Here is a 13,688-nt window from a genome sequence, read left to right as displayed (position 1 = left end):
GCCCATGGAAGCCGCAATTTTAGTCCGATTTGGCTAAAATTTTGCATATGATGTTCTGTTACGACTTCCAACAACAGTGTTAAGTACAGTCAGAATCGGTCTGTAACCTGATATAGCTCCCATATAAACCGAATTCCCGATTTGATCTCTTGAGCCCTTACCAGCCGTAATTTTTGTCCAATTTTGCATGCGGTGTTCTCTTACGACTTCCAACAAATGTGCCAAATACCGGCCAAATCAGTCTCATGTAAACCGTTCTCTCGATCATCCTTGTTCGGTTCCTAGAAGCTTAAATTTTTGCTGGCTTGACAAAAGTTTGGTACATAGAATAAAATTATGCCCTTCAATTAAATTTATTTTGTTTAAATTTTTAGCAAAATCCATGGTGGTGGTTTCCCAAGATTAGGCCCAGCCGAACTTAGCACGCTTTTACTTGTTGCTTGTTCAATTTCATCCCATTGTGCAGCCGCAATTGAAGCTTCTGCCTTTACTGATTGTATAAATAAATTTAATGAGGGAGCTAAATGTGTGAAATTGAATGGCTTTTGACGTCACTGCGTAAGTTTGGCAGACTCTGAAGGTTGTTACGAAGTGCACAAAAGTCCATATATATGGACTTTATTTACCAAACATACATACCCACACACAGACATATTTTATATGCATATGGATGATTGTAGTTTTATGGCAGCATGGCGTTATTTGTTCCGCCCTTATTTTTTATAGTGTTATTTTCCAAACTTAATCCGGAACTAGTCAATAAGCAAGGGGTTACTTAAATAAAAATTAAAAAAAAATAAATAAATAAATAAATAAATAAAATAATTAAAATATTAATATTTATAAATAATTTATGAAATAACAAGTATAAGTGTGCTAAGTTCGGCCGGGCCGAATTTTGGGAACCCACCACCATGGATTCTGCTAAAATTTTATACAAAAAAAGCTTAGTTGAAGGGCATAATGCTATGGTTTTTTTAGACCGTATTTGGCACAGTTGATGGAAGTCATAACAGAACACCACGTGCAAAATTTCAGCCAAATCAGATAAAAAATGCGGATAGCAGGGGTTAAACATGTCAAATTGGGAGATCGGTTTATATGGGAGCTATATCAGGTTATAGACCGATTCAGAGCTATATCAGGTTAAAGATTGATTTGGACCGTACTTGGCACAGTTATTGAAAGTTATATCAGAATCCTATCTACAAAATTTCAGACAAATCGGACAAAAATTGCGGCTTCCAGGTTCTCAAGAAGTCAAATCGGGAGATCGGTTTATATGGGAGCTATATCAGGTTATAGACCGATTCGAACCGTATTTGCCACAGTTGTTGGAAATCATAACAGAACACCACGTGCAAAATTTCAGCCAAATCGGACAAAAATTGCGGCTTGTAAAGGCTCAAGAAGTCAAATCGGGAGATCGGTTTATATGGGAGCTATATCAGGTTATAGACCGATTCGGACCATACTTGGCACAGCTATTGAAAGTCATAACAGAATCCCATCTACAAAATTTCAGACAAATCGGACAAAAATTGCGGCTTGTAAGGACTCAAGAAGTCAAATCGGGAGATCAGTTTATATGGGAGCTATTGGGTTGCCCAAAAAGTAATTGCGGATTTTTTAAAAGAAAGTAAATGCATTTTTAATAAAACTTAGAATGAACTTTAATCAAATATACTTTTTTACACTTTTTTTCTAAAGCAAGCTAAAAGTAACAGCTGATAGCTGACAGAAGAAAGAATGCAATTACAGAGTCACAAGCTGTGAAAAAATTTGTCAACGCCGACTATATGAAAAATCCGCAATTACTTTTTGGGCAACCCAATATATCTTAATCTTTGCAATCCCCAACGACCTACATCAATATTAAGCATTTGCTCAAAATTTCAAGCGCCTAGCTTTACGCTTTCGACCGCTATCGTGATTTCGTCAGATAGATGGACGGACGATTATGGCTATAGTCGAGACGATCAATGGGGTCTTAGACGAATATTTCGAGGTGTTACAAACGGAATAACTAGTCTAATATACCTCCATCCTATAGTGGTGGGTATAAAAATGCAAAAAATAAAATGTTGATTATATCTCTCAAAGGGTAGAAAATAGAGCTGATGCAACCACATCACCAGAATCAAGGATTTTCTATGGATTACTGAAAAGAACTTCCTGACAACCTTTGGATTTGACATAGACGACATGCCATTGGTAGACATTTGTAAGCTTGGCAAAAGCTATGCCCTAACTCGCTGTCTGTCGGGGTTAAAATTCCTAGTGCATACTCTGTACGAGGTTAGAAAATATCACTCTGGCAATTATGAACACTCCTCGCTAAGTTAAGAAATATGTGATGAAAAAAAAATTAAAGCTTCTAGAAGCTAAAGCAGTCAAATCCTAGGACCTGCTTATATGGGAGCTATATCGAAATCTAGGAGGCCATCGTGGCGCAGAGGTTAGCATGTCCGCCTGGGCTCGAAACCAGGCGAGACCATCAGAAAGCAAGTAAAAGCGTGCTAAGTTCGGCCGGGCCGAATCTTATATACCCTCCACCATGGATCGCATTTGTCGAGTTCTTTTCCCGGCATCTTTTCTTAGGCAAAACAGGATATAAGAAAACATTTTCTCTCCTATTAGAGCGATATCAAGATATGGTCCGGTTTGGACCACAATTAAATTGCATGTTGGAGACCTGTGTAAAATGTCAGCCAATTCGAATAAGATTTGCGCCCTTTGGGGGCTCAAGAAGTAAAATAGAGAGATCGATTTATATGGGAGCTGTATCGGGCTAAAGACCGATTCAGATCATAATAAACACATATGTTGATGGTCATGAGAGGATCCGTAGTACAAAATTTCAGGCAAATCGGATAATATTTGCGACCTCTAGAAGCTCAAGAAGTCAAGATCCCAGATCGGTTTATATGGCAGCTATATCAGGTTATGAACCGATTCGAACCATACTTGGCGCAGTTCTTGGATATCATAACAAAACACGTTTTGTAAAATTTCATTCCAATCGGATAAGAATTGCGCACTCTAGAGGCTCAAGAAGTCAACACCCAAGATCGGTTTATATGGCAGCTATATCAGGCTATAGACCGATTTGAACCATACTTGGCACAGTTGTTGGATATCATAATAAAACACGTCGTGCCAAAATTCATTCAAATCGGATAAGAATTGCGCACTCTAGAGGCTCAAGAAGTCAAGACCCAAGATCGGTTTATATGGCAGCTAAAGGGTGATTTTTTTGAGGTTAGGATTTTCATGCATTAGTATTTGACAGATCACGTGGGATTTCAGACATGGTGTCAAAGAGAAAGATGCTCAGTATGCTTTGACATTTCATCATGAATAGACTTACTAACGAGCAACGCTTGCAAATCATTGAATTTTATTACCAAAATCAGTGTTCGGTTCGAAATGTGTTCATTCACCGTTCAGCGATGAGGCTCATTTCTGGTTGAATGGCTACGTAAATAAGCAAAATTGCCGCATTTGGAGTGAAGAGCAACCAGAAGCCGTTCAAGAACTGCCCATGCATCCCGAAAAATGCACTGTTTGGTGTGGTTTGTACGCTGGTGGAATCATTGGACCGTATTTTTTCAAAGATGCTGTTGGACGCAACGTTACGGTGAATGAACACATTTCGAACCGAACACTGATTTTGGTAATAAAATTCAATGATTTGCAAGCGTTGCTCGTTAGTAAGTCTATTCATGATGAAATGTCAAAGCATACTGAGCATCTTTCTCTTTGACACCATGTCTGAAATCCCACGTGATCTGTCAAATACTAATGCATGAAAATCCTAACCTCAAAAAAATCACCCTTTATATCAAAACATGGACCGATATGGCCCATTTACAATACCAACCGACCTACACTAATAAGAAGTATTTGTAAAAAATTTCAAGCGGCTAGCTTTACTCCTTCGGAAGTTAGCGTGCTTTCGACAGACAGACGGACGGACAGACGGACGGACTTGACTAGATCATGACATAAAATGTCACGACGATCAAGAATATATATGCTTTATGGGGTCACAGACGAATATTTCGAGTAGTTACAAACAGAATGACGAAATTAGTATACCCCCATCCTATAGTGGAGGGTATAAAAATTTTCAGCGGTGGTTTTCCCTCCTAATGCTGGCAACATTTGTGGGGTACTATGCCATGTAAAACTTCTCTCCACAGAGGTGTCGCACTGCAGCACGGCGTTCGGACTCGGCTATAAAAAGAAGGACCCTTATCATTGAGCTTAAACTTGAATCGGACTGCATTCATTGATGTGTGAGAAGTTTGTCCCTGTTCCTTAGTGGAATGTTCATGGGCAAAATTGGCAAATTTGCATATTGAAATCTAAATCGATATGGGCCATTCACTATTCTCAACGACCTACGCCAATAAGGAGCATCGATACGAATTTTCACCCGAACATCTTTATTCGTTCGACCGCTGTTGTGAATTCCTCAGACGAATGCACAGAGGGGCAGACGAAACACCCAAGATGGACACATAATGTCACTTTATTTGGGAGCTATATCAAAATCGAATCTGAAATTCTAAATCTGAGTTTAATATGTTTTGCTTCTTGCCATTTAGGTTGTTTTTCTTTTACTTTTGTTTATAATCACTGCGCAATGCCAAGTAGATGCTGATTGTTGATGGACGGACATCTAACCGTTAATATCATAAATAAACTTAGAAATACTTTTTTTTTTTTTGAAATTACGTTCTATCATCTGCTATAATCTATTTGATTTGTTATTAGTATAAGCTACTACGTTTAGTTAATTAATATTTTCTACTGCTGCTTTGCGGTTTTAAATCAAGGAGACAGTTTGTCAGAATAGGTAACATGCTGATAGGAAAATATTTGTAATATGATAAAATAATTCTATCTTTATATAATGCACAAAAAACAAACCAAAAATGCAATAAGTAGACATGCCACATACGTTTTATATTGGCCATCATAATATTATTATCCAATTACTGCTGTTGGATATTGTGTGTGATAAAATTGTGGGGCTACTGTGGGACATAAATTGATTTAACCCTTGAAAGGCACAAAAAAACAAAGCTTTGCGTTGGTAGCTTTCGCAAGCCATTGAAGAATGATCATAGGGCACAGCAAGTGTATCTAAGTTATACATCCTGTCCAGCAAAACACCCAAGTATTGGGTTGCCCAAAAAGTAATTGCGTATTTTTTTAAAAGAAAGTAAATGCATTTTTAATAAAACTTAGAATGAACTTTAATCAAATATATAATTGCCATTTTGTTCGATAACCTTTTGCCATCCTCCTGGCAAATTTAGTATTCCACGCTCATAGAACTTCTGGCCTTTATCTGCAAAAAACTGAACCAAGTGCCATTTTATAGCCTCATCATTGCCGAAAGTTTTACCATTTAAGGAGTTCTGCAAAGATCGAAATAAATGGTAGTCTGATGGTGCAAGGTCAGGGCTATATGGTGGATGCATCAAAAGTTCCCAGCCAAGCTCACTCAGTTTTTGGCGAGTGACCATAGATGTGTGCGGTCTAGCGTTGTATTGGTGGAATATGACACCTTTACGATTGACCAATTCTGGTCGCTTCTCCTTGATGGCTGTATTCAATTTGTCCAATTGTTGACAGTAAACATGCGAATTAATCGTTTGGTTCCTTGGAAGCAGCTCAAAATATACCACACCCTTCCAATCCCACCAAACAGACAGCATAACCTTCTTTTGTTGGATATCAGCCTTTGAAGTGGTTTGAGCTGGTTCACCATACTTGGACCATTATCGTTTTCGACTAATGTTGTTGTAAACAATCCATTTTTCATCTCCTGTTATGATTCGTTTTAAAAACGGATCGAATTCATTGCGTTTAAGGTGCATATCACAAGCGTTGATTCGGTTTGTTAAATGAATGTCTTTCAATACATGTGGTACCCAAATATCAAGCTTTTCACCAGTCCAAGACTTTTTATGTAATAATGAACGGTTGATTTTGGTATATTTAACTTCTCTCCTATCTCACGCTCAGTTACATGACGATCCAATTCGGTTAATGCTTTGATTTGGTCATCATCAACTTCATTTGGCCGACCCAAAAATCCGCAATTACTTTTTGGGCAACTCAATATTTTGGGCTTTCTATAAATGAAACAGATTTTCCTCACAAGAAGACGGTGTCACAGTGCTGGCAAACGAATGATATTCGCAATTTTCGATATTTTTGAAATATATATCGATACAATCGCTAATTATTTATTGCCGACCTGCCTTTCTAAGTCGATTCAGCTATGGACATAGCTGAATCGTCTGTCCGTCTGTGGAAAGCAAGAATGTCATGAATGGTCCAAATCGGTCTATAACCTAATACTGCTGCCATATAATCCCATCTCGGGTCTTGATTTCTTCAGCTTCTAGAGGGATTCCATGGGGTATTTTATTTTGATTTACAATAATTATGCCAAGAACGGTCCAATTCAGTCCATAACCTGATATAGCTGCCATATAAACCGATCTTGTCTTCTCGAGCCTCTAGAGGGGGCAATCCTTATCCGATTTGGCTGAAATTTCGCGTGAAATGTTTTGCCTTGACACCCAACAACTGTGATAAGAATGGTCCAAATCGGTCCATAACCTGTTGCAGCTGCCATATAAACCGAGGTCGGGTCTTGATTTCTTGAGCCTCTAGAGGGCGCAATTCTCATCCCATTTGACTGAAATTTGCCATGGGTTATTTTATTTTGATTTCCCAATAATTATGCCAAGAACGGTTCAAATAGGTTCATAACCTGATATATTGGGTTGCCCAAAAAGTAATTGCGGATTTTTTAAAATAAAGCGAATGCATTTTTAATAAAACTTAGAATGAACTTTAATCAAATATACTTTTGTTACACTTTTTTTCTAAAGCAAGCTTAAAGTAACAGCTGATAGCTGACAGAAGAAAGAATGCAATTACAGAGTCACAAGCTGTGAAAAAATTTGTCAACGCCGACTATATGAAAAATCCGCAATTACTTTTTGGGCAACCCAATAGCAGCCATATAAACCGTTTTTTGACTTCTTGAGTCTCTAGAGGGCGCATTTCTAACCCAATTTGGCTGCAATTTTGCGGGAGATATTTTGCTTTGACTTTCAAACACTGTGCCAAGAGTGGTTCACGTTGGTCCACAAGAACGGTCCAAATCGTTGCACATCCTAATATAGCTGCTACTTAAACCGCCCTCTAGAGGGCGTTATGTTTTCCCAAATTGGTTGAAATTTCGCACAACGACTTTTTCCACGACATTCAAAATATATGCCAAAAATGATGTGAATCAGTTTATAACCTGTTATATGGTTGCCCAAAAAGTAATTGCGGATTTTTTAAAAGAAAGTAAATGCATTTTTAATAAAACTTAGAATGAACTTTAATCAAATATACTTTTTTTACACTTTTTTCTAAAGCAAGCTAAAAGTAACAGCTGATAACTGACAGAAGAAAGAATGCAATTACAGAGTCACAAGCTGTGAAAAAATTTGTCAACGCCGACTTTATGAATAATCCGCAATTACTTTTTGGGCAACCCAATAGCTCCCCTATGAACTGATCTCCCGATTATTCTTCTTTTTTAGCCTCAAGAGGGTGTATTTATTGAAATTTCGCTCAATGACTTCTCTTATGACCTTCAACATACGTATCAAGTATGACCTGAATCGGTCTAAAACCTGATATAGCTCCTTTACAAACAGATCTTCCGATTAAACTTCTTTAGCCACTAAAGGACGTAATTCTCATCTGATATGGCTGAATTTTTGTACAACGACTTCTTCTACGACCTTCAAGGTATGTACCAAAAATGGTGTGAATCAATCTATAACCTGTTATTGCTCTCATATGAATTGATATCCCGATTTTACTTCTTGAGCCCCTATAGAGCAATTCTTATGTGACTTGATTGAAATATTGCACAATGACATCTACCATGATCTCTAACATCCAACCCAAGTAGGGCCCGAATCGGTTCATAATCTGATGTAGCTTTAATAACACTTCTTAGCAATTCTTATTCATTATTCCTTGTCTGCCTATAAGTGATACGAATCGGTCTGTAAAGTGATATAGCCCCCATATAAACCGATTCCCGGTTTTTGACTTCTTAATCCCCTAAAAGCCTCAATTCTAACCTGAATTGGCTTAAATATGGCAAAAAGACTTTTTTCTGTACTGACTTTCAAGATCCGTGTCAAATATGATAAGAATCGGGCTTTGTACTTATATAGCGCCCATATAAACCAATACCCGAATTTTACTTCTTGAGCTTCTAGAAGACTCAATGTTTATCTGCATCCGTACCAAGTTCTACATCCGTGCCAAGTTCTATCTGAATAGATCTAAATGGTGATATAGGCCCCCTTACATTCCGATAGCCCGATATGATTTCTTGAGACCCTAGAAGCCTGAACTTATTCCCGATTTGATTGTTACACAATAATACAAATAGAAACTGAGTTAATATGACAAAATTTTTAGCCGAATCTATGGTGGCGGGTATCCCAGATTCGGTCCGGCCGACCTTGACAGTTATGGTATTATCCGATTTGATAAAAATATTACACAATGACAACTACCATGGTCGCCAACATGCAAACCATGTAAGGCCCGAATTGGTCTATAATCTGATGTAGCCATAGTGTGTGTAAGACATGCGACCATACTATGGCATGCTAGCCCCATACCATTACAAATGTTTATTTTAATTTTTTTTTGTACCCTCCACCATAGGATGGGCGTATACTAAGTTCGTCATTCCTTTTGTAACACACCGAAATATTCGTCTAAGACCCCATAAAGTATATATATTCTTGATCGTCATAATATTTTAAGTCGATCGTCATGATATTTTAAGCCATGTCCGTCCGTCTGTCCGTCCGTATGTCCGACCGTCTGTCTGTCCGTATGTCCGTCCGTCTATCGACAGCACACTAGCTTTCGATGGAGTAAATGGGCCATATAGGTTCTGTTTTGATATAGCTGCCATATAAACCGATCTTGGATCTTGACTTATTGCGCCACTAGAGGGCGCAATTCCTATCCGATTTGGCTGAAATTCAGCATAAGGTGTTTTGTTACGGCTTCCAACAACCGTACTAGGTTTGGTTGAAATCGGTTCATAAACTGATATAGCTGCCATATAAACCGATCTTGGATCTTAACTTCTTCAGCCACTAGAGGGCGCAATTATCATCAGATTTAGCTGAAATTTTGCATGAAGAGTTCTGTTCTGATTTTCAATAATTGCGCTCAATATGGTTCAAAACGGTCCACAACCTGATATAGTTGCCATATAAACCGCTCTGGGATCTTGACTTATTTGGCCTCTAGAGGGCGCAATTGTTATCCGATTAGGCTGAAATTTTGCCTTAAGTATTTTGGTTATGACTTCCAACAACTGTGCTAAGTATGGTTCAAATTGGTCCATAATCTAATACAGCTGCCATATAAACCAATCTTGAAACTTGACTTCTTGAGCCACTAGAGGGCGCAATTCTCATCCGATTTGGCTGAAGTTTTTTAATGATTTCCAACAACTGTGTTAAGTATGATTCAAATCGGTTCATAACCTGATATAGTTGCCATATAAACCGATCTGGGGTCTTGACTTCTTAGGCCTCTAGAGGTCGCTTTTAACTTTTTTTTTTATTTTTTTTTTTTGTTCTTATTTTATCATGTCTAGCCATTTTTATGTTAAATTATTTATGTACTCCCCCATATGTTTTCATATGGTATATAATATATTTTTACCAACATTTTTCCACAAAAACTAATTCTATTGTAGAATCTATCAATTTTTCTCTTCCTTATCTAATACCAATAAAATTATATTAAATTACTTTTCATTCGAAAAGAAAACCACTGAAATCCTAGTAAGCCTTCCCTATTGTCCAATTTTCATGCTTGTGGTTTTATGAAACCTCAATTCACTTAGATGAGGTGATTTTAGATAATACGAAAACTATCCAATGTCAAATACAATTTTCCAATTTTCCTTGATTGATGTGCTGATATGCGTCAGTTGAAACAAATTTTTGAATGACATCCTTGCTCATACAAAGTAAGCCATAAAATTATAGAATTACCCCCAAAACCATGATGGTGGTTTTGAGATGCCTTCAACATGCATTACGAAATGTACCACTCAAACATGTCACGACTAGGGTAAATACTAAAATCAAAGACTTTTGATGAATTTACTGTAAATTCTTGCTAAATGGCAAAAACCAAGCAAAGAAGGGGATTTTATGCAGCCATTTCGGTTTGACTAAAACAATGATTCACAACAAATACTTCATTGACTCAAAGTTTTTGTGAGAAATTTGTTTGGACATTTTTTACTTCACTCAAGCTTGAAGCTTTGAAAAATCCCCTAATATTTGTAGCCATTTATTTATGATTATATGCAAATTGCTTTGATTTTATCTTGATAACTTAAATTTGCACAGTGGGCCTGGCCAATGTACTTATTTGTTTTAAACACCCACTTTGGTTAAATGTTTGGAATTTTTATAATTTATCTACCACTTTAAATCAAAAAGCAAAAATAAAACTCTTAAGCATACGCTTAAGTGTTAAATATTTCGTTATTAAGCATATTTAGTTACCTTTTTTTAAGCTATGCGATGTTATCATCAATTAAATAAAGCATTTATTTGCCAACAAGACAAAAAACTGTGACGCAAGCCATCGATCTTGGTCTTAGAAGTGTGAGTTTAATTGAATTGACTAGAATGGCTCGTGCTATGATTGAGTAGAATATGATACGAATTGATTTGGTTTTGAAATCATGGCATGACATAATTTTGAGAAAATAAAGAAAAAATTAAAAAAATATTGAAATTTTTAATTTTCTTAAAAAAAATTGTAAAAATTTGAATTTTGTTAGATAAGTGTTTTAAAATGGATTTTTAGAAAAATTTAGAGAAATTTATATTTTTATTTCAAAATTTTTGTTTCTGTCATGGTCATGGGAAATTCTTGTAAAAGTTTTGTATTCATAGGAAAATTATATTTAACAAATATTGTGTTCAGATTTGATTTTTATTACAAAACAGCTGAGCCGGGCCCGCTCCGCTGCGCCTTCTTTTACTTTATATGGAACAAAATTATCATTTGAATATTTATTTTCCACAATTTAAGAGCTTTAAGTGAAATACCATGCTACGAAAAAAGTTCCATATGATCTTTATTGGTCTATGAATTCGCTCGGAGGGTCATTAACATTTGGGTATTAGATATACTCCATTCTTAAAAGTCTTTATTTCTGTCCGATATTGTGATGATGTCCAATTTAGGTGTGTTTTCGGAGGTGAGTTGTTGCCCAAACACTTAGCCCTGACAATATATCAGCATCGTGCTCTATTCTCAAATATCATTTATTTAAACCCCATATTGGCATTGGCCTCAAATTTGGATATCAAATTCGTTTTCTAATCTCAAATATGTTTCATTTAAACCCCTTATAGCAAAAGTTTGGGTGCGGGCTCTAAAAACTATCAATATCGAGATCCACTTGGATCTTAACTTCTTGTGTCACTAGAGGGCGCAAATCTCACCCGATTTGGCTGAAATTTTGCATGAGGTGTTTTCTTATCATTTCCAATAACTGTGCTAGTATGGTTCAAATCGGTTTATAACCTGATATAGCTGTCATATAAACCGATCTGGGGTCTTGACTTCTTGAGCCTCTAGAGGGCGCAATTCCTATCCGATTTGGCTGAAATGTTGTGCAATGACTTCTACTATGGTCTTCAACATTCATTATTCAATTATGGCCCGGACCATAAGTTAATATAGCTCCAATATCATAGCATTTCTTTATCATTTGTTTGCTTAAAAAGAGATACCGGGAAAAGAACTAGACAGATGCGATCTATGGTGGAGGGTATATAAGATTCGGCCTGTCTGAACTTAACACGCTTTTACTTATTTTATATTTTTTTATTTCATTTTATATATTAATGTTTAAATGTTTTGTCGGGTAGACTGACTCCCTTATGTATGTCAATTAACTCTGCTCTTATACGAAGCCCTTTCCCAGCCGAGCTTTAGTTTCCTTCAAATTCTAAATTTATTTATTGACATCCCTAAACGTATAGCACAGTGAGTCGGCATTTTGATTCTTCTACTTTAATTCTCTCTCTCTCTCTCTCTCTCTCCCGACATTTGTTTTCAAGAGAGAGCTTATAGCTGATATTTTCATGGTATTTCTCTTTTCGAATGTTATCGGCGTTTCATTCGCTTGTTTTGCTGTGTACTAACTCTGTATTGTTTGTTTAACACATTTAGCCTTTTTTGTTATTTTACGGGGGAGCCACAGACACAAACACACGCACACGCACAAAACATAAGAATATCAAAGACGAAGAGCTCCAACAACAGCTTGTTTTTTTTTTTTTGTATTGTAGCACAAATGTTGTTGGCACTCTAATAATGCTGACATAACACAACAAAGACAAACTAGAAAGCATGGAAGACTCCCTTCCGTTACCTGAGTATGCGGCATGGTGTAGAATAGGAGGAGAGTGGTTAGGGTGGGGTATAAGGTGAAACCGTGTAGTGCATTTGTAATTGAAAACGTTATTTGTGGTTTTTGCTTTTGGAAATTTGTTAGAGGGGAACAATGTTGCCGCTGATTGAAATGTTGTAGTTAAGTTAGTTAAAATAAAATAAAATAAAATAAAATAAAATAAAATAAAATAAAATAAAATAAAATAAAATAAAATAAAATGAAATAAAATAAAATAAAATAAAATAAAATAAAATAAAATAAAATAAAATAAAATAAAATAAAATAACATTAAATAAAATAAAATAAAATAATATAAAATAAAATAAAATAAAATTAAATAAAAAATATAAAATGAAATAAAGCAAAATAAAATAAAACATAAAATAAAAAAATATAAAATAAGTTAAAATAAAATAAAATAAAATAAAATAAAATAAAATAAAATAAAATAAAATAAAATAAAATAAAATAAAATAAAATAACATAAAATAAAATAAAATAAAATAATATAAATAATATAAAATAAAATAATAAAAAATAAAATAATATAAAATAAAATAAAATAAAATAAAATAAAATAATATAAAATAAAATAAAATTAAATAAAAAATATAAAATAAAATAAAACAAAATAAAAAAATATAAAATAAAACAACAAAATAGAATAGAATAGACAAAAAAATAGAAAAGAAAAGAAACAAAACAAAATAATATAACATAAAATAAAATAGAAATAAAATATCCAGGAAATAGAAACAAATAATACAAAATAAAGTAACAAAAAAAAAATAATTTAAACAAGAACGAACCAGCCGAATTTTTTAATACCCTCCGTGCATGAATGAATTGCACATGTCAAGACGTTTGCACTATTTTTTTTACTTTTATAATTTTTTTCAGTAATTTTTTGCTATTGGCAACCCTTACATCCCTGTTTCTATTAACACTCAGCGATATGATCTCCTAATGATATTGTTGCTAGTATTATGGCCAGTCGGCTGCTCGTTGTTCTTTAATTACACACTTTTTGTTTTTGTAATTTTTCCTCACTCACATTTATGGAAGCGGTTGTGTGATCGTCGTGTGTTATCGTTTGTGTACATTTTGCGGTTGTTTACTACTGTTGCGC

The 13,688-nt window shown here is 35.3% G+C and overlaps 1 protein-coding gene across 1 annotated transcript in view; it reads left to right on the top strand.

Annotated features, from left to right (window-relative positions):
- The window catches only part of LOC106087095 (inositol-trisphosphate 3-kinase A), an 89,249-nt gene that overhangs the window by 15,160 nt on the left and 60,401 nt on the right, over positions 1-13,688 (top strand). The gene's annotated exons all lie outside the window — the stretch shown is intronic.

This window comes from Stomoxys calcitrans, chromosome 4 (genome assembly GCF_963082655.1).
Source record: "Stomoxys calcitrans chromosome 4, idStoCalc2.1, whole genome shotgun sequence".
NCBI lineage: Eukaryota > Metazoa > Arthropoda > Insecta > Diptera > Muscidae > Stomoxys > Stomoxys calcitrans.
This window is presented reverse-complemented; position numbering and strand designations above follow the sequence as displayed.